The sequence below is a fragment of the Suncus etruscus genome, chromosome 1 (assembly GCF_024139225.1).
Source record: "Suncus etruscus isolate mSunEtr1 chromosome 1, mSunEtr1.pri.cur, whole genome shotgun sequence".
Lineage (NCBI taxonomy): Eukaryota > Metazoa > Chordata > Mammalia > Eulipotyphla > Soricidae > Suncus > Suncus etruscus.
The window spans coordinates 52,590,091-52,591,094 of NC_064848.1; the positions used below are offsets into that span (position 1 = coordinate 52,590,091).

General features: G+C 38.4%; 1 non-coding gene across 1 annotated transcript; it reads right to left on the reverse strand.

Moving 5' to 3' along the window:
- Positions 1-630: 630 nt before the first annotated feature.
- On the reverse strand, positions 631-763 carry LOC126032250 (small nucleolar RNA SNORA51). The gene has a single exon (XR_007503835.1). It is a non-coding gene; the product is annotated as a small nucleolar RNA SNORA51 (small nucleolar RNA).
- Between the last annotated feature and the right edge of the window lie 241 nt (positions 764-1,004).

Consider the following 1,004-nt stretch of genomic DNA (forward strand, 5'->3'; position numbering starts at 1 on the left):
TTCCACCCACTTGACAGGCTGCTTCCCTAAAAAGAAGTAAAATGATTTGCAGGATACTCCTTAAGTATCGGTATTACAAATCATGATGACTAAAAGTGAAAAGGGAATTGTGGGAGAGATAGAAGGAGAAGGGGGAAATGGAGGAGGAAAAAGAGAAGGAGGAAGAGGGACAGAAAGAGGAAAAGAAAATAATAATGTTGATAATAAAAAATAATTATTATATTAGAAGAAAAAGAAAGAAGAAAGGAGAAAGAGCAGGAGAAGGAGAAAAGGAAGGAGGAGCAAGAGGAGGAGGAGAAGAAGAGAAGAAAAAGAAGAAGAAAAAGAAGAGAATCAGGAGGAGGAGGAGGAGGAGGAGGAGGAGGAGAAGAAGAAGAAGAAGAAGAAGAAGAAGAAGAAGAAGAAGAAGAAGAAGAAGAAGAAGAAGAAGAAGAAGAAGAAGAAGAAGAAGAAGAAGAAGAAGAAGAAGAAGAAGAAGAAGAAGAAATAAAAGTGTCTGCATTGGGGCAGGGTTGATGGAGGTTGGATGATAGGAGCACAGTTGGGTAACTGGAGAAACTGGTAAGAGGACACTGATGAGGAGATGGGTACTGGAACACTATGTGACTGAAACTTAACTATCAACAACTTTTTTGTCCCCCAATTCACAATACAGACCAGGCAAAGGGCCTGTGTTGAGGTGTATATGGGGTTCACTTACTATACTTCCTCTTTCTATATAGTCACTGTAAAGAACACAGCCTGTGATAAGAATTGGGAGGCCTTATCTTTTTTTTTATTTTTTTTAGATATACATATATAATACTTCACTAGTGTAACATTTCCATAACCAATATCCCAGGCTTTCTACTTCCCTCATTCAGTCACATTTTGTTATGATAGTTCTCAGTATAATTATTTCTGTGACTTCACTAAATGATCCCTGTGGTGAGCTTCATGTCAGGAGCTGGACCCTCCAGTCCTCCTCTATTTTGTCTCTGAGAATCATTACACAAATGTTTTTC